Below are 21382 nucleotides of genomic sequence, written 5' to 3'. Positions count from 1 at the left end.
AACTATATACATGTGAGTGCGCTTGTAAGTTGTAATTTGTATGGAGAGTACAACACCTCACTCATAAAGATGGTTCAACTAAATAAGTTGAATGTATACTCTAATTCATCCTTAAAACAAAAAAGTATAACCATTTCTCACTCATAAAGATGGTTTAATCATCTAGTGCAGCGATAACAACCTAGCATCAAAATTCAACTAAAAATAACTGAGAAATCTAAAACACTACAACAAGGGGAAAATCTATGAGCCAGACATGAAAAATAAAACCAGTGACCTAAATAAATTGCATATAAACCTCGTTGCATCCTTAAAACAGATAAGTAGAACCATTTATCACTCAAAAGACATTCAAGACCCGCAGATGAAGGAAAACCCTAATGGTCGGAGAAGAATGTAACTAACCTCGTGGGTGCGACAATCTGGCTGCGGAGAGTCAAGGGATGATAGTGAAGATGAAGGCAAGCCCTAATGGTTGAAGAAGAATGTAACTAACCTCGTGGGTGCGACAATCTGGCTGCGGAGAGTCAAGGGATGATAGTGCAGATGAAGGCAAGCCCTAATGGTTGAAGAAGAATGTAACTAACCTCGTGCGCACGACAATCTGACTGCAGAGAGTAGAAGGATGATAGCACAGAAATATGGCTGTAGAGAGTAGAAGGATGGATGATAGTCTGATTAACACAGGCAGAAAGATTTTTTAGGTTAGAAAGAATTGGTCGTAGAAAGAAAATGTGTTAGACTTGATAATTAAAAACTGATTCTAGTTTTAAAATATATATAATTTAAAATTTTATTATTAAATATAATATAATATTTAATTTATTTATTTTTGGTTTATTTTATTTTTTACTTTTAATTTAATTAATTTTAAATACTTAAATAAAAGACAGATGTTAATAAAAAAAATTAATAATGTTATAAAATTTTAAAATTTATGAATTAAATTTTAGTGTAAATAAAATTTTAAGTCAAATTTTATTTTAAAATTTTAATATAGTGAAATAAAATATTTATAAAGTTTAAAAATAAAACATAAAAAATATTAAATTTATAATACTTAAGTTTTAAGGATTTTAACAAAGTTTGTATATAAAAAAAAATAAAGGTGGTTGTAAAGTATAAAGGTTTCCAAAAGTTTTATTTTTTTAATTTTTACCCACGCTTAATAAGCGTTGGCATACAAAGGTGGTTGAAAGTGTGTTTTGTTGTAGTGTATTTCGAGAAAATAAAAAATGGTCTATAAATATAATAGAATTATTCTATTATTACTCACGGATAATAGTGAAATCAATAGCGCATAGTCAAAAGAAAATTATAACCAATTAAACATACTTTATGAGCAATGCTTTTAGGCGGTGCTAACGATTTAATAATTATCTTTGTAGTTCCAGAATATTTCAGTTTATATTCGAAGTGTCTATCTAAGCTAATAAATGGACTTATTCATCTTTTGACAAAGACTTGTGACATATGTTATGTCAATGACATCTAATCACTTTTTTTTTCAAAGTTACTTTTCTATTCGAAATATATATTCCAAAAAATGGTTTCTTAATTACAATATTGATTTAGGACCCTCAATTCTCTTTTTTATAATCACTTTTAATGCCTGTTCCGGAACGATAAGACAATTATGTTATTACTAAACTTGTTGAAGAGATGAAATAGAACCAAGTTATATCTTTTTTATTGAGAGGTTGATTCGAACTACGAATTGAATCAGTTTCTCGTCAACAAAGAGCACAACACAAATAGTTTATGCAACTTCAACAACGGTAGGTAAACGTGCTTTAAAAAAAATCTATTAGATCGTGTTCTTTCTATGCTTGTTTTTTGTTTTTGAACCGATGTGGGACTTCTTTACATTCTTTAACAATTATTAATTATTAACCTTTCTTTTGTCATAAAATAAATTAATGAAAATTATAATAATATTATATATTTAAATTTAACTTATTGTAAAACTAATAATTTTTAACCAATATTCAATTTTTTTTTCAAGTATCTTATATAAGAGTTATAATATGATTAAATTGAGTTATAAAATCTATATTTGTAAACACAACTATAATCTTATCAAATCATGTTTTGGAATATTTATATATTTTTTTAATTTAGCAGAGTTTAAATTTTAAAGTTTTGACAAAAATTTAATTCATATTATTTATTAATGTATTGTTTGAATTATACTTTATTTTATTTATTTTGTAATAAATAAAAATATTTCACTCTTTATTTGGCATACTTCCTTTGAATTGTAATCCTTCAAAATTATTTTGAAGGATGCGCAGATTAATTTTTTACATCATAGTTAATTGTGTTCAAAATCAAATTCTTACATCCTAATTGTTCTATACATGACAAGGGACCTTATCTTCTCTTGCCCCCTCTCTTGAGAAGTCATTTAGTTAGAGGAGCGAATAAAAAAGGGACAAAGGCCATACTAACTAGAAGCCACAACATGTCTTCTATTTTTTTCATTTTAATAAGTTAGTTAGTTTGAGAAAAAAAATCAAAATTAAAGTGTTTTTAGTGAAAATCAAATATTTAAAATAAAACTCTTTTTATTGGAGCTAAACTAATAAATCATTGTAATAGTTTTGTTATTAACATTTGATAAAATAATATATAGTTAAAAGTATCAAATTCTTGAAAGTATTATTGAATTATCTTATTCATTAAATAAAAGAAGAAAAAACACCATTAGCCTCAATAATGACAAAAAAGTTTGTTGTCCCACATTGTTAGATGAAGTGAAAATAGGGATTCGATATTATTATAAGAGGGGAGTTGGTGATTACAAAAAATTATGAAGTCAAGCACTGAACACAAAGCGAACTATTCTTTCGCCTTTTACTAAAGATTACCGTGTGTTCTTTTCAATACGTGGCATATGCCTATTTTTGTTAGGTCCTCTAATCAGAGGCACCATACCATTGAGATTAAACATTGAATTTTTCTTATCTACGAAGATTTAATTCATATTATTTATTAATGTATTATTTTAATTATACATAAAAAAAGTTGTAATAAATAAAAGTATTTCACTCTTTATCTGACAACATACTCCCTAATTGTTTTGTGCGTGACTATCGACCTTATCTTCTCTTGCACCCGCTCTCACAAACACTTAATCATTTAGTTAGAGAAGTGTGATACACAATGTTAATCATTTAGTAAGTGTCTTATCTTAGTTAGTCGATGTAATATGTGTCTTAAGGAGGTTGAGACGATGTAGTATGTGTCGCTGGTATTTAGTGTATTATTTGGAGTATCACTTCTATTTTTTGGGTTATGTCGAGAATCATTGGTGCGTATTGAGAATCGTGGATTGAGGTAGCTAGATTTGTGGGTTTGAAACAATTAGGTTATATCTCTATTATTTTCTGGTGGATAATTTGGTTAGAGAGAAATCGTAGATCTTTCAACAATCTTAAATGACCGTTGCGGATCCAACACAATGCTATCATCCTAACATTATATGATGTTCGATGTGGGAAGCCGGTAGATTCAGTCGGAGAGCTCATTTCCTTTTTGGAAGATCTCCGCACATGTTAATTTTGTAATATTTCTGGATCACACTTCTCTAACTAAATGATTGAGTCTTCGTGAGAGCGGGTGCAAGAGAAGATAAGGTCCTTAGTCATGCGCAAAACAAATAGGGAGTATGTTGTCAGACAAAGAGTGAAATACTTTTATTTATTACAATTTTTTTAAGTATAATTCAAATAATACATTAATAAATAATATGAAATAAATTTTCGTAGATAAGAAAAATTCAAAGTTTAAACTCAATTGTAGAGTGCCTCCGATTAGAGGACCTAACAAAAATAGGCGTATGCCACGTATTGCAAATAAAAGGAGAAAGAATAGTTTGCTTTGTCTTCAGTGTTTGGCTTCATAATTTTTTGTAATCACCAACTCCCCTCTTATAATAATATAGAATCCCTATTTTCACTCCATCTAACAATGTGGGACAACACACTTTTTTGTCATTATTGAGGCTAATGGTGTTTTTTCTTCTTTTATTTAAAGAATAGGATAATTCAATAATACTTTCAAGAATTTGATACTTTTAACTATATATTATTTTATCAAATATTAATAACAAACTATTACAATGATTTATTAGTATAGCTCCAATAAAAAGAGTTTTATTTTTAACATTTGATTTTCCCTAAAAACGCTTTAATTTGGATTGAAGTTATTACTATGATGGTGGTTATAACTTGTACTTTCAAACAAGGTATATGACTCGTATTTGATATTTAATAAACTTATCTTATAATCATTATGAAGAATGTTACTTAGATTAACAGAGGCATCGACACCTTCAAGGGAGTGTCTATGTACAGCCCGGGTAACTCAAAACAGTTTGCACGCGAATGGAAATAACGACGGGGAGAAATATCGTCTCTATTGAGTTCTTCGGTCGATGAAGGGACCTAACGACCGTAAACTACGTATATTTTTTTTTCATATTATTATCATTCTAGCCGGGTAAATTTTATGGAAATAACTTAGCTCGACTAGATTTTAAATCCTAGCTCTGCCCTTGGACACCTTATCAACATGACATAATGGGTAGCTCCCCATTCTTTTTCTCTCATAAAATCAATATTCCCTCAAAAGAAAAAACCCTATAAATTGAGGGCATACTTTGAAATACCCTCATTCTCTATATAGAACACATGCGTTCCTAGAAAAACACTCTAGTAGTCGATCACAAAAAATAGCAGTTGTCCATTCATTTTCTAAAATTGATCCCACATCGCTCCTCTAACTTAAGAATGAAGTCTTTTTAAAAATGAGAGATGGTTATATCCCTTCGGGGACATTCGATAAAATTTGAACGATACAGAGAAGATTAGCATGGCCCCTGCGCAAGAATGACACGCACAAATCGAGAAATGGTCCAAATTATTTTTACCCTTTTTCCTCTCTGAAGCGTACGCCGACGACCGAAGGGAAAATAGTGTAGTTTTATGTTGTGTACTTTACCGGTTTGCACACAATGACATTTGTTGATTTTTTTCCTCAAACTAACTAACTTATTAAGATGGAAAAATAAAAGACATGTTGTGGCTCCTAGTTAGTAGGGTCTTCGTCCCTTTTTCATTCGCTCCTCTAACTAAATGATTGAGTCTTTTCGAGAGCGGGGCAAGAGAAGATAAGGTTCCTTGTCATGCATAGAACAATTAGAATGTAAGAAGTTATTTTTGAAGAGAATTAACTATGTTGTAAAAAATTAATCTGCTGAGCATCTAAACGAAAATAATTTTGAAGGATTACAATTAAAAGGGAGCATCTAAACGAAAATAATTTTGAAGGATTACAATTAAAAGGGAGTATGACAGATAAAGAGTGAAATACTTTTATTTATTACAATTTTTTTGAAGTATAATTCAAATAATACATTAATAATTATTATGAATTAAATTTTTATAGATAAGAAAAATTCAAAGTGTAAACTCAATTGTAGGGTGCCTCTGATTAGAGGACCAAACATAAATAGGCGTATGCCACATATTGTAAAGAACACGCGGTATTCTTTAGTAAAAGGTGAAATAATAGTTCGCTTTGTGTTGAGTGCTTTGTTTCGTAATTTTTTCTAATCACCAACTCCCCTCTTATAATAATATCGGATCCTTATTTTCACTTCATCTAACAATGTGGGACATCACACCTTTTTTTGTCATTATTGAGCCTAATGATTTTTTCTTCTTTTATTTAAAGAATAGGATAATTCAATAATATTTTCAAGAATTTGATACTTTTAAGTATATTATTTTATCAAACTTATATATAAATGTTAATAAAAAAACTATTACAATGATTTATTAGTTTAGCTTCAATAAAAAGAGTTTTATTTTAAATATTTGATTTTCACTAAAAACACTTTAATTTTGATTTTTTTTCTCAAACTAACTAACTTATTAAAATGAAAAAAATAGAAGACATGTTGTGGCTTCTAGTTAGTAGGGCCTTTGTCCCTTTTTTATTCGCTCCTCTAACTAAATGACTTCTCAAGAGCGGGGGCAAGAGAAGATAAGGTCTCTTGTCATGCATAGAACAATTAGGATGTAAGAATTTGATTTTGAACACAATTAACTATGATGTAAAACATTAATCTGCGCATCTAAACGAAAATAATTTTGAAGGATTACAATTCAAAGGAATTATGCCAAATAAAGAGTGAAATACTTTTATTTATTACAAAAAAAATAAAAATAAAATATAATTTAAACAATACATTAATAAATAATATGAATTAAATTTTTGTCAATAAGAAAAATTTAAAATTTAAACTCTGCTAAATTAAAATAATATATAAATATTCCAAAACTTGATTCGATAAGATTATAGTTGTGTTTACAAATATAGATTTTATAACTTAATTTAATCATATCCTAGACCAGCAAAATAAGGTCTTTGTATAACTCAATTAAATCATATTATAACTCTTATATAAGATACTTGAAAAAAAATTAAATATTAGTTAAAAATTATTAGTTTTACAAAAAGTTAAATTTAAATATATAATATTATTATAATTTTCATTAATTTATTTTATCATAAAAGACATGTTAATAATTAATAATTATGAAAGAATGTAAAGAAGGCCCACATCGGTTCAAAAACAAAAAACAAGCAGAGAAAGAACACGATCTAATAGATTTTTTTTAAATCACGTTTACCAATCGATGTTGAAGTTGCATAAACTATTTACATTGTGCTCTTTGTTTACGAGAAATTGATTTAATTCGTAGTTCGATTCAACCTCTCATTAAAAAAGATATAACTTGGTTCTATTTCATCTCTTCAACAAGTTTAGTAATAACATAATTGTTTGTCCTATCGTTCCGGAACAGGTATTAAAAGTGATTATAGAAAAGAGAATTGAGGGTCTAAATCAATATTGTAATTAAGAAACCATTTTTTGGAATATATATTTCGAATAGAAAAGCAACTTTCACAAAAAAAAAGTGATTAGATAAAACGAAACGAAGTAGTGTCATTGACATAACAGATGTCACAAGTCTTTTTCAAAAGATGAATAAGTCCATTTATTTGTTTAGATTGACACTTCGAACATAAACTGAAATATTCTGGAACTACAAAGATAATTATTAAATCATTAGCATCGCATAAAAGCATTGCTCATAAAGTATGTTTAATTGGTTATAATTCTCTTTTTACTCTGCGCTGTTGATTTCACTATTATTCGTGAGTAATAATAGAATAATTCTATTATATTTATAGACCATTCTTTATTTTCTCAAAAATGCACTACAACAAAACACACTTTTAGCCACCTTTATATGCCAACGCTTATTAAGCGTGGGTAAAAATTAAAAAAGTAAAAACTTTTGGCAACCTTTATACTTTACAACCACATTTATTTTTTTTATATACAAACTTTGTTAAAAACCTTGAAATTTAACTATTATAAACTTAATAATTTTTATGTTTTATTTTTAAACTTTATAAATATTTTATTTTACTATTTTAAAGTTTTAAAATAAAATTTGACTTAAAATTTTATTTACACTAAAATTTAATTCATAAATTTTAAAATTTTTATAACATTATTAATTTTTTTATTAACATTTGTCTTTTATTTAAGTATTTAAAATTAATTAAATTAAAAGTAAAAACTAATATAAACCAAAATTAAATAAATTAAACATTATATTATATTTAATAATAAAATTTTAATTTATATATATGTATTTTAAAACTAGAATCAGTTTTTAATTATCAAGCCTAACTCATTTTCTTTCTAAGCTGACCAATTCTTTCTAACCTAAAAAATCCTTCTGTCTGTGTTAATAAGACTATTATCCTTCTACTCTCTACAACCAGATTTCCGTGGTATCATCCTTTTACTCTCTGTAGCCAGATTGTCGTACGCACGAGGTTAGTTACATTCTTCTTCAACCATTAGGGCTTGCCTTCATCTGCACTATCATCCCTTGACTCTCGCAGCCAGATTGTCGCACCCACGAGGTTTGTTACATTCTTCTCCGACCATTAGGGTTTTCCTTCATCTGCGGGTCTTGGAAGTCTTTTGAGTGATAAACTTATCTGTTTTAAGGATGCAACGAGGTTTATATGCGATTTATTTAGGTCACTGGTTTTATTTTTCATGTCTGGCTCATAGATTTACCCCTTGTTATAGTGTTTTGGATTTCTCAGTTATTTTCAGTTGGATATTTTCAGTTGGATTTTGATGCTAGGTTGTTATCACTACACTAGATGATTAAACCATCTTTATGAGTGAGAAATGGTTATACTTCTTTGTTTTAAGGATGAATTAGAATATATATTTGACTTATTTAGTTGAACCATCTTTATGAGTGAGCTGTTGTACTCTCCATACAAATTACAACTTACAAGCGCACTCTCATGTATATAGTTTGTATAAAATCCAGATGATTAGCTCGCAACCTTTAATTTCCCAAGTCATAATATGTTTTCCCTTGATATGTTTGTTTGTGTAATAATATTTGTGCCTGCATTATAGTGTGATGATGAAAGTGGTCACATAATTCTGATTTAGCTACAGGGATACAACTTGAACTAATTTGAATCCCAATAAATTAGGGCTGAAGCAATATCCATTATCGTGTGTTTGAATTCTGCATCTGCTTATAAATCATACAAATCTTTCAATTAAACTGAGACAGAGGTTGTTTATAATCAAACAACAAACAATAGTCCTGGTATTAGATTAGCGTCTAAGAATACATATCTTTTTCGAGGATCTCTTAACATTGTTCGTCTCTACAAGAAATGATTTATTCTTTGTTGTATGCACATGTTTGACGAATTTGGATATATATGAATTTGGTATTTGCTGGTACAGTGGTATTGAGAATCATCACAATCACAAGAAAGGAAGAGGTGGATGAATTCCTTGTAATTTTACTTGTTTATGGTGACATTTAATATAGGTTTTATTAGGAAGGGTGTTATGAATTCCCCAATCGTTATGCCCGATCAAGAATTCTTTGGTTGTTCCTAATTGGATTCCTTTAATTTTCTATCACCTGTCAATGTACTTTCTTGTCTTTATTGAGTATTTTTTTTGTTTGATATGTATAAATTTATAAAATCAGTTTTATACAGGGTACAAAAAATGAGTACTAGTCACCAAAGTGAATGGAATGTTTGGAAAATATTCTACCACTGGTGCTTATATTATATCAATGGAAAGGCCTATAACATAACTGGGGTTACATAGTATTGTTAAAAAAGTTAGTTTTTAACCAATGGATAAATATAACTTGTGTCTGTTGGATCAGATGGACAGTTGTTGTCGCACTATTAGTAGATTATGTTTTTCCATTATGCTTATATTATATCAATGGAAAGGCCTATAACATAACTGGGGTTACATAGTATTGTTAAAAAAGTTAGTTTTTAACCAATGGATAAATATAACTTGTGTCTGTTGGATCAGATGGACAGTTGTTGTAGCACCATTAGTAGATTATGTTTTGTCATATAATGTTATCAGGGTATCAAGGTAGATTGTTTAACAGAAGGATTATATTTTGAACGAATAGTTTTAAAATGCCCACATTATTTAACGATACAATCATTTATCCATGTGGGTGTAGGTTTTCTCAAATAACTTCTCCTAATCTTATTCTCCAATAATTCTAAGAAAGAGTCAGACTAGAAGGTTAGTATTCAGTAATAATAATTGTTTCACAAAATGATGATTTCAAAACTAAGGGTGAATGCATTTGCAGGTATCGCCTTCATCAACACTTTAATAGTCATTTGAGTCCCTCAATGTGAAGAAATTTGATAGTATTGATCTTTCTTTCGCCAAAGGTATGTTGGTTTTGATTTCATGATGATTATGACTTTGTTTCAATGGGAAATATAAAAGGGAAATTTGTAGGGAGGAGAGTATAGATTTCCACACTATTCATTTCTTGTTTATAACCTAGGGATCTATTCTCATTTTATAGGACCTGAAATGAAATATAAAATAAATATAAGTTGTTTAGTATAAAGGACAAACTTGACTGGATATTGGTATGCTAACAATTACAATGTGTTGTTATACTTTACTCTTACATCTCTTTGTTTCTTTATTTTTTTAGAAAGAAAATAAAAATAAATCAAACACACGACATTTTCTCCATTTCAAACATAATATTTCTTGAGCGTATCAAGATTAAAAGGGGATGAGCATTCATCGCCATCGAGAGAAGTGAAACGTACAACTCCTCTTGAAAAGATATGTTTGATGACAAAAGGTCCCTCCCATGGCTGTTGGAACTTCCCTCTAGGATCCTACAACTTTCAGGTCTTCTTGAAAACAAGATCTCCGACAACAAGATGCCTAGGCTTGACCTTCTTGTTGAACTCCCTCGCCATGCGTCTCAGAAGAGTCATTTAACTCATAATCGGTCATCCTTTTTATGATGTAGTAGATTGGCACATCTTCTTTGATTTTATTCTCCTGGGCTAGAATGCTCTCTATGGATGACTCAGTGATAGTGAAGTGAAGAATCAAAGAACTCCTGGCCTCAGAGACATGAGGATAGGAAGGGATTGCAAATACGCCTTCACCTTCTCGAGGACATGTTAAAGAGTATCACTCCAGACAACTTTTGACCCTTCTTCAAAAGTTTGAAGAGAGAATCACAATTGGAAGTGAGCTTACTAATGTAGCGACTAATATATTGAATTTTGTCCAAAAATTCCCGAACCTCCCGCTCATTTCAGGGTACTGGCATGGATTTGATGGCCGCAATCTTGCTAGAGTCGAGTAGGAACTCAAATTTTTCAAGTACATATTGTGGCACCGTTTAGGGTATTTTTGGGTGAACAGTTCCGGTAGGATGATCACCATTTTCGAGAAAATAAAGAATGGTCTATAAATATGATGGAATTATTCTATCATTGCTCACTAATAATAGTGAAATTAATAGCGCAAAATCAAAAGAGAATTGTAACCAATTAAACATACTTTGGAGCAATACTTTTATGCGGTGATAATGATTTAATAACTATCTTTGTAGTTCCAGAATATTTCAGTTTATGCTCGAAGTGTCTATCTAAGCGAATATATATAATAAATAGTATAAGGAATATATAACTAAATAAATGGACTTATTCATCTTTTGACATAGACTTGCGACATTTGTTATGTCAATGACACTACTTCATTTTGTTTTGTCTAGTCACTTCTGTTAAATAAAATTAGACCGGTTAAATAGAACTTAACTAAAACAAACTTCCTGTGCAGGAACGGTTAAAGAATCAAGATCGGTCAAGTAATCCAACCGATCAAGCAACCCAACTGGCCAAGAACCTAACCAATCAGGAAAACAAGACAGGTTAGAAGACAAGGCAAAAGATGTAACCAAAACCGAACAAACCTGAAGCTATGAAAAACCTAAAGTCATCCGGTTAACTCAAACAACCGGTAGACATTCTAAACCGAAATACATCAATCCAGAAAACTAATGAAGAAGCTACTTAGAGAAAGAAGCCAAGAACATCAAACTAAGTACAATCTACAAATCGGTGCAAACAAACACTTTGAGTATCTACGGAAGATGATACCAAAGAGACAGACTGTAACATTGCCCTATCCATGCAAGTCTGAGGATACTCTACAGGATGCAGAAAACCGCCTGAAGAAGATCTTTCCATTCTGGGATAAGTCAGAGGCACAACATTCCAGGTGTCGGCAACTGTCCAACCGATAGTGCTACATTAAGTAAAAGACAAACCTAGACGGTTTGACCTACGCACTAGAAGCCTAAACCGCCAGGTCTGAATCACTGAACCTCTGCTCAACCAATTAGATTCAAGGAAAAGAAATGTGACCGTTGGCACATTTCACCTATAAAAGAAGGAGCTGAAGAGGAGTAAATGCAGTTACAAGTTACAAGAGAAAACATTTAAGAGCTACACCAACCCATGTTATAAGTGGTCTTTCTCTCTCTAAATTAAAAGAGCTTAAGTGTGCATTTGAAGTGAGATTACAATTTCGGTGAGAATTGTACGAGTGTTATCGAGCAGCAAATAAGTCTCGATCGGATTGTGCGTATGTATTCCTTAGTGAATATCCTTCTCGTGGTTTCGAGAAGAAGGGGTGACGTAGGAGTTTTATCTCCGAACATCCATAAAAAACTGTCTTGCTCTTTACTTTCTGCCGAATTTACATTCTAACCGATCCATACTAACCGACCCATACCACCCTAACCGATTTACATCACTTTTATCAATTTACTAAGCCTCAAACCGACCTCCTAATCTCCAAACTGACTTTATTCAAATCTGGTCCTACTCATCCCGTGTGCGTGTTGCTTCAGTCTGAAACAAACCACTTCCGCACTTGAACTCGGTTCAAGGGTTTGTGACAACCTTTGTAGTATTTAAACCCAGTGTTAATCTCTAACCGGATTAAACGCCAACCTTTGAGTGCAAACCTGCCAGACCCCGGTCCGCCATCCGCGACCTAAATCCTAACAATTGGTATCAGAGTAGTTAGTTTCAATACTCAAGCAAGCATGACTCTCGATAAGCCTTCAATGCTAGAAGGTGATGATTTCGTCAACTGGAAGGCACGCATGCACCTGCACTTAATCACCATGGATGACGAGATGCAGTTCATCCTGACTGAAGAACCGATAAATATGGATAAAGATAGGGAGGAATGGACAAAAGAAGATAGGAGAAGAAATAATCTGTACAACCATGCTAGAAACCACATCATCAACGGTTTGGACAGGAATACCTTCTGTAAGCATATGAGTTTGAAATGAGATCTAGGATTGAAGATGAAGTCTCAGCTTCAACCTCTACAAAGGCCTTATTCACATCCATGGAACCGGTTGCTCCTGCACCGATCAGAACCGCTGAACAGTTCACCGAGGATGTTATGGCAATGCTTGCACAGAAGTTTGGCAGATTCATGAAGAGAAGCCAACCGAGAAACAATAACTACGGTGATAAATCTAATGTTAGATGCTATAATTGCAATTGTTTGGGATATTTCAGGTGGGAATGTAGAAAACCAAGACGGGATGACCGGAAACCGGATGATCAAAACCACCGAAATAACTACCAACAAACCGGTGAAGGAAAAGAAATTCAAAAAGAACTGATAGCCGATGATGGAGGAACTTTATGGGCTCACAGTGACAGTGATAATGAACTCACATGTCTCATGGCAAATGAGGAATAGGTATTTGACTCTCCCTGTGAAGAATTTACTAAAGATGAGGAACACGTATTTGACTCTCCCTGTGAATTTACTAAAGAATTCACTAATTAACCGCATCGGGACCAATGACTGAAAACCGACCGGTTTGAATATAATATATTTTGGATTATTTGGTCTCCTAACAAAAGCGGAACAACTGTCTGGGTTTAGATGTATCTGTTTTGAAAATATACTTTTTCTAAGCAAAATAGTCATACCTTAAAAGACGTTAAGATATGATATCTCTCACGTCAAGGCCTATGACTCACACCTTAGGTTGTAGACATACTTAATTCATGCAAATCCTTTTATCCTATGGTCAATAGACTACATTAACTGCTACCTACTGGATAATACTATCATCCTTCAACTAATATATAAGTTAGATGAATATCAACCAAATATCCACAAACATCAAAAATCATTTCACTAAGACAAAAATATCTCAATTCCAAAACATTCTCCAAGTTGATTTTGATTCCACTCAATGGACAGAGCATTATGAGATGTTTAAAATGATCAAGTCTCTTGAAAACATCGGTCTAAAACCCTTCTTAGATGAAAAACATGTCATCTTCCCTGAAACCGTTCAGGAATTCTTCCACAACACAAGGGTTTTCTGCGGTACTCCATACTTTGATACCCTCATTTAATCTAGGGTTGGAGGAACCGTGTTTGATTTTTCTGAGTGTGACTTTGCTAGATGTTTCGACCTTCCAAAGCAAGGTCTCACCGATCTGAATGTTCCGTCCGAACTAAAAGTCGAAATATCTCTGAACTTCTCTCGATCGAACCATCCGGTCAATGACCACGAAGCTCGTCATCATTGAGGGCTGAATACCAGATTCTCAATGACATCATCGGTCGAGCCATCCTGGGAAAGGATGTCAAGAACACCTACTGCACCACCGTCTTCAACATGATGACCGCTATCATAACCGATACCCCGGTAAACTGGTCCAGGGTGTTGTTCGACATCCTGATCTGGATGATCACCACTCGTCATACCGGTTTCATTCCCCAAATCAGCTCCCTACTCATGGAACTCGGAGTTCCGCTATGTCCGGGCGAGGGGCTGAACCAGTCCCAAGTTGTGACCAGGGAAATCGCCGACTCCTTCTATGAGCGGTTCGAGAAGGCCTGGAAGAAGAAGAACCGACATCTCAACTCCTCCGGAAATTAAGTCACTCCTTCTTACAACCGGTCATTTTGTTGTATGTACTGGTTGTATTGTCATCCTACTCCATTATGATCTTTTCGGTTAATCTATGTGTTTCCTTCGGTTTGTTGTAACTCCACTTTCATTAATGAAAAGTAACTTTTGAATTCCAACTACATGGGAAACTACACAAACCTAGTTACTTCCCAACTAGATTCCCCACCTCGAGCTCCGCAACCGGTCAAAAATAACTCCTTCCCAAGGAGTTTTGGAAACATAAATATTCCCAACATTAATAAGACAAAACAGAATATTAGCATTAAATGATCCTATTTTCCCTCCAATTTCAAATATATATAAGGAATCTCCCTCTATCATTCCACATACCTCCAAAGAACTTATAATTTCTTAAGCTCTCTCTCTCTTAGCAAGATTTGAAAGAATGTCTAACCGTATCCTAAGGAATTATCTATGCATTGATTTCGACTCCGTCCTCAACATGGAGGATGTTGAAGTGAGGGAAATCCTCTTTGAATCCCTCAACGATACCGGCCTTCGTGATTTTCTCGAAGAATTCGGACCCATGTTCATTCCAGAAGTGATGGAATTCTTCAACAATGCAGCCATGTTCGGCGATGCCATTACTTCCGTCGTGAAAAACCACATTTTTGTTCTTCATGAAAGTGGATTCTCCCGGATTTTCAATCTGTCCACTGAAGGGTTCTCCGATTTCCCATCCCGGGTGGGGAGTGCAGCAGTTGACTATGCCGAAATGTTCTCCGGAACCGAAGTATCGGTGGAGAACTACGGTCTGAAAACCCGCCTCGCCCGTCACATCCAACTCCTTCACGAGATTGTCAATCGATTGATCATCTGTCAATCTCCGAACCAGAACTACTCTAAGAAGGTCTTCGACATGATGACCTACATCGTCAGCGACATCCCCATCAATTTGTCATCGGTCATCTTCAATAATTTGAAGACCATGGTCGAGACAAAGAAAGGTTTCGGCTATGCTCCCCACATAAGTCGACTTCTTCATACACACCATCCAAATCTTGGACCGGGTACCCCGGTGAACCCCTCGAATGTCCTCAACGAGGAAGTGACGATTGACAAACTCACTAAAATGTCTGTTATGTAATTTTCATTTCCTTTTTGCGTATCTCAAACCGATCTCTGTATCGGTATCAATTATGTCTTTCAATCATACGGTCAGTTAAATTATTAAGTTCGAAAATCGGCTCAAGCTCACAAAGTTAAAATATCGGTTTAAATGTTCAACCTGTTAAAATCGCTAACCGCTTCATCACCGGTTAAATAACCGCCTCATAAATAAAACGGTTACACTAAAACACCGCTCTCTTAATCAACGGTTACAAAAATAACCGCATTCCCGCTCAATCTTGTCGCTCATTTGAATTTTCACCGGATGCCTTCCGGTGTAATTGGTGTAACCGGACATCTTTCGGTTATTCCTTTGATCGGTTGTCTGGTGTTTCCGGTTTTTGGCTTTGGCCAATCCTTTCTTTGTGCGGTCATGTTCTGAATGTTCCTGGTCAGTTTACTGTCTTGACCGGTTAATCTTCTTAGTCGGTTCGGTTCCTTGTTCCTGTATGGAAGGTTTATTTATGTTAAGTTCTGTGAGCCGGTCTAATTTTATCTAACAAAAACACCGCTCTCTTAATCAACGGTTACAAAAATAACCGTATTCCCGCTCAATCTTGTCGCTCAAAGTTTCCCGCCCATCGCTTGCCGCCCAATGATATTTTGGAGGGAAATCTCCCGCCTAATTCTGATGTGACGGTCCGCGGCGGTTGGAATTCCATCCCGCGACTATAAATACGTTCCTTAGCCATTTTATTTCATTCTTCCGCAAAACTGCTTTCTCTCTCTAGCTCTCGAATCTCTCAAACTTTCAAACTCTCGATCTCTCTGTCTCTCAAACTCACAATGGGTCGCGAATCTGTGCTTTTTACCCACATCTTCCAAGTCGATTTCGAAGAAATTCGAGCAAATGGATCGGCGGAAGCTAAACGAGTGTTAACTCAAATCTCTGAGTCCAGTCTTGAACACTTCTTGAATGGACCGTTCATTCTGTATCAAGAAGCGGTCAATGAATTCTTTCAAACCGCCGTACACAGCGAAGGAACCATAACCGCAATAATCGGCGGAAAACTGTTCAAACTCACAATGGAGTCGGTTGCTGAGGTTCTCCACTTACCAGCGGAGGGGAGCGACTTCTCGGTGCCTACGGACGAGGATACATTACAAGCGGTTTGCCGGGATGTTTCGGATACCGATGTACCGATAGTAGTATCCGGTAAGAAAAACTCCCTCAAACCGGAATTTACACCGCTCTGCGAGATTCTATCAAAGTCGGTTCAAGGACGGAGAGACAACTATGATAGCCTCACACGATTGAAGATCGATATGATTGTCGGTTTAGTCAACGACACTAAAATCAACTGGGCCAAGTTAATCTTCTCTAACCTACGTGAGATGGTGGATCCATCATCCAAACGGTCGTGGGGTTACGCTGTTCCACTCGGCAAACTGATGCGCCATTTCAACGCTAAAACCGGCCCAGGAGTTTTCATCTCCCCCAGCAAAATCATAAAATCCCATCACTTTTTGAAACCGGAGGATAAACCGGGCAAGACAAAGGTCTCCGCCCGCAAAGGGAAATCTAAGCCTAAGAAGAAGAAGGCTCCGGCAGGTGAACAGTCCGGAAGCAAGGCAGCCTTGCAACCGACCAGGTCGGCTAGTATTTAGACCGACACACTTAATCCAGAAAACTCGGCTTCAAGCTCTAGCCGGACTCTCTCACACAGCACTGAGGCGGATCGGTCTGGCAAAGGGAAAGAGAAGGTGGTCGAAGAACAATCGGCCAGAAATGATGATATTGATACCGGTTCGGGTAGGCAACCGGAAAGAAATGAATCCTCGGATGAACACATTCGGCAACTGGGAGAGGATCTCGTCTCCAAAATATTGGATCAACTCCACGTTCAGGCTCACGCTGCAAGCGACGTCTATTTTCAATGGGCTCTGATTCGGCAGGAAACCCTCTTTGCTAACATGTTACCGGAGCATCCCGATGACCGAAGGTATGAGAAGATGATTAACATGGAAGCGGCGGTGCTCAAACTTACAAGAGCCAAGGACGTGGTGACCGCTCTTCGAAGAGGAAGGATGGTCGAACCGCATGCACGGTTGATAGAGCTTTCTGACTATATCCTTCATCTTCGTGAAAAATATGTCCCTGGGACGGAGGATTCCCCGTTCGAGGCTTAGTGCTGGACATGCTAACGGTTAAAGAACAGGAACTAACCGATGAGCTAGCACGGTTAAAATCGGAACCCGCTCACAAAGAGGCGTCACTTTTCTCCAGATCTCATCTTGAGGATGATGGAGGTCCGAATCTGAACGAGGCTGAGCATACCTCCCCTCCACCGGAACCCATAATCAACAGCACCGAAATCGAAATGGGTACACCGCCCACTGATCGGCTAGGATCTCCGCAAACCGACAATGCATCGGTGCCGGCTGTAACAGAGGATAGGGTCAAGGACATTATCGAGGAATTTGTCAATGAATCCACGTGGCAAAAGAAAATAAAGGAAACCGCAGCAAAATCTATCGAGTTAATTGAATCTACCGATAAACAGCTGGAAGCCACGGTTGAACGGATTACGTCCGTTGAGGAAAAATACGGTCTTACTGATCTTCTGTTCGGCGAAACAACTGAAAAAACTAAGACATTAGAGGCCGTAACTAAGAAGTTGGAGACCGATATTGCTCATACCAACCAACAGGTCGGTTTGGTAAATCTCCACCTAATAACAACAGATCAAAGGCTGAATACTATTGAAGGGAATCAGTCTCAGTCCGGTGTCCAGGCCGGATCCATACTTGAAAAAATAGCATCGCTTGAGGAGAAGAATGCCAAGACCGAAGCCGATCTAAAGGCGGTCACCGAACAACTGGCGGAGATGGTAGCAGCAAAGCTGGAAGCCGACAAAGCACTTGAAAAGACGAATGAAATCGCGGCTCAAAAGATTCAAGATGCCGAGGACGAGCAAGTCCGGATTCAAAAGGAAACGGTACAAGCGGATGCAGACCTGGCCCAACATATCCAAAGAGTTGAAGATGTTGCACCGGCTATAGCGGTTCAACGAAATGAGGATGCGACTCGACTACTCGACCAACAACTTACATTCGAAGAGCTCGCCGAAGCCCATAAGAAATCAAAGGCGTCTGCTTCTGATTTTTGTCTTCATTCTGAAGTCTTTTCCAGGATCTACAATTTTTCTTTATGTGACCTTCTTTACCACAGTGATAACACTGTCTTCCCTTAGATTTTGATCTGCCTCTGGACTTGCTATGGCCTCTTGATTGTTGTCGGTATTCAGCTTTTCCCCTGTTCTCTGTGACAAGGGCCTGTGCACTATTTGTATTAGTTGACTTCCTTCTTGTCTCCTCATTGAACAAGATGCTAGTAACTATACTCATAGTAAGAACACCATTCAGAGCTGCATTATTGACTGTCACAACCAATGTCTCCCAACTGTCGGGCAATGATCCAAAGAGCAATAAAGTTTGCAACTCATCTTCTAAGGTCATCTCCATCACTGACAATTGATTAATCAAGCTCTGGAACTCATTTAAATTCTCAGCAATACCAGCACCTTCTCTAAATTTCAGATTTACTAACTTTCGAATCAGAAACGCTTTGTTACCTGCTGTTTTCTGCTCATACAATGACTCCAGCTTCTTCCACAATTCATGTGCACTCTTCTCACTTGCTACATGGTGGTACACGCTATCATCAAGCCACTGTCTAATTGTGTCGACTGCTTTCCGGTTCAATTTTGTCCAATCACTGTCAGACATATCTTTTGACTTCGCACTATCTCCTTCAACCGGCTCATACAAGTCTTTACAGTAAAGGATATCCTCCATCTCGGATTTCCAAATCTGCCAGTTATTATTTGTCAACCTGATCATTGTGCTATTGCCTTCCATCTCAACCTACAAAAGTACTCTTCAAAATAAACCTAACAACTCTGATACCACTTGTTGGGAATTTTGAAATGAAGATTACTTTTATACTGTAATCTAGCAATGTGAGATGGGTAAATGCACAGGTTATCCAAGTCTAAAACAGAAGATCAAACACAGAACAAAACAACACCAGATTTACGTGGAAAACCCTCTCAACCTGGAGGGTAAAAAACCACGGGGCCAACCAGCAAATTTCACTATAAGCAAGAAATAGATACAAATGTTCTTCTCAACTTTAAACCCAAAGTTGAGGCATACAAACAGAGAAAACCAATTTCATTTAGACTCAAGCTAGTCTACATATAAGACAACAAGAAATTGGAACCTGAAGGTGAAAATGTAAGAGATCTACTACCTCCTTATCTTCTTCTTCCTCTGTTTCTTCTCCTCTGTTTCTTCTCTTCTTTGCAGAATGGCTTCTCTCTCTAGAAGTGATAGAATGAGCAGAATTCTTAGATTTTGCTTGTTTTATTAAATTCCTAATTGGGCTGGACCCAAAGGCCCAACATATTTGTGTGGTTTTCTTCAAGATTGAGAGCACATTCTTGTTAGAAGCTTCGACCGCTTCATTGGTTTGCGGTCGGTATGTTGACGACTTGTGATGCTTAATCTTGAACTCTTTCAAGAGTCTGATCACCTTGCCTTAAAAATGAAGTATGTTATCATAAATCATCAAATGGAGAACCCCATATCGACTGATTATATTGATGCGAATAAACTTTGCCATATGAGAGGATTTGAGGAAAAAGCATCAACCCACTTGGTGAAATAATTGATAGCAACTAGAATGAACTCATGACTATTGAAAGCTTAAGGGTGAATTTTTCCGATGATATTGATTCCCCATGTGGAGAATGGCCATGGAGAGGTCATGTTATAGAGAAAAGAGGCAAGAGTGTGTTTCAGATTGGCATAAATCTTTCATTAATGACATTTCTTGATAAACGCAATACAATCTTGTTCTAAATTTTGATAAAATTATCCTAGCCAAATGATTTTTTAGCAATGGACATGTCATTCATATGAGAACCGCAATTCCCAACATGCACTTCTTCTATGATGGTGGTAGATTCTACATGATCTACACAAAGCATATTTTGTCCATCGAAAAATCTTCGATAGAGAGAACTTTCCACAACCACATAACTAGTGGAAAACTGACAAAGGGCACAACGCTCCCTTTTCAATATAAGTTTGGATGGGCTCAAAACAAGGTTTACTTGAAACATCAGCATTATCGACCACTAGCTTCACATAAATTCAATTGCGTCTTTGTAGTATCTTGAGTGGCTTGATCTTGATCCCATCTGGATTTTGAGTCATTGCCGCAAGTGCAGTAAGGGCATCAGCAAATCGATTTTGACTCCTTGGAGCATGAATGAAAGTGACACTCTCAAACTTGGCTATCAATCGCATGAGGAACGAGTGATAAGGTTGATTATCGACTTTAACTTGCCAATCTCCACTAGCTTGTGAGATTATGAGGTTTGAGTTCCTGATAACTTTCAATCTACAAACTCCTTTCTACTCATCTAACTTAATTCAAATAATGCAGGTTTCATACTCAGCTTCGTTGTTGGTGACACTATAACCCAATTTAACAGAAGTAGGGTTATACGTGCTAGAAGGATCAATCAAAAGAATACTAATATGGTAGTCATGCTTGCCGGACGCACCATCGAACATCAGCCTCTATGCTTCAAATTGAATGGTCATAATCTCGTCATCTGAGAAAATCATCTCTTCGTCGTCATCTTCAAAATAATTGTTATGTATTGTAAAATATGTTCATTTAAAATTACTATATTTATTATTAAGATATATGAAATTATTGCAAAAATGTTGTAGAATATATGGCTAATTAAATTAATAAAATATAAAAAACATTAATTGATAAATTATTGAAATCATGT

The 21382-nt window shown here is 35.3% G+C and overlaps 3 non-coding genes and 1 pseudogene across 3 annotated transcripts; 3 read left to right on the top strand and 1 right to left on the bottom strand.

Moving 5' to 3' along the window:
- The window catches only part of LOC124927928, a 35984-nt pseudogene that overhangs the window by 12121 nt on the left and 2481 nt on the right, over positions 1-21382 (top strand).
- LOC124922923 lies at positions 2817-2931 on the top strand. The gene has a single exon (XR_007097969.1). It is a non-coding gene; the product is annotated as a U5 spliceosomal RNA (small nuclear RNA).
- Positions 4826-4928, top strand: LOC124923029. The gene has a single exon (XR_007098069.1). It is a non-coding gene; the product is annotated as a U6 spliceosomal RNA (small nuclear RNA).
- Positions 5488-5603, bottom strand: LOC124922973. Its single transcript, XR_007098017.1, has one exon. It is a non-coding gene; the product is annotated as a U5 spliceosomal RNA (small nuclear RNA).

Source organism: Impatiens glandulifera, chromosome 1, assembly GCF_907164915.1.
Source record: "Impatiens glandulifera chromosome 1, dImpGla2.1, whole genome shotgun sequence".
NCBI lineage: Eukaryota > Viridiplantae > Streptophyta > Magnoliopsida > Ericales > Balsaminaceae > Impatiens > Impatiens glandulifera.
The sequence above is the reverse complement of the archived record's forward strand: the minus strand, read 5'-3'. Positions and strand labels throughout refer to the sequence as shown.